The following is a 231-nucleotide window of genomic DNA, read 5'->3' on the forward strand; positions in this document are numbered from 1 at the left end:
ACACCCTCCCAACGGCTGTACTGGGCTTCGAGGGCAGAGGCTGGCTGCGTGGGACAACTGGCGATGAGCCCTGAGCGCGCAGCAGCGATACCAACTAATACCGTAGAATAAATCCTAACGGCCACAAATTGGGATCACGTTTATGCGTCACGCCAGAGGCCCTGCGGTGGACTGGCCGGCGCTGCCTACGGCAGATACCCCCCCGGGCGGGCGGGCGTGGGGGGTGCCGGG

This window comes from Aptenodytes forsteri, unplaced genomic scaffold (assembly GCF_000699145.1).
Source record: "Aptenodytes forsteri isolate BGI_AS27 unplaced genomic scaffold, ASM69914v1 Scaffold352, whole genome shotgun sequence".
NCBI classification, from domain to species: domain Eukaryota; kingdom Metazoa; phylum Chordata; class Aves; order Sphenisciformes; family Spheniscidae; genus Aptenodytes; species Aptenodytes forsteri.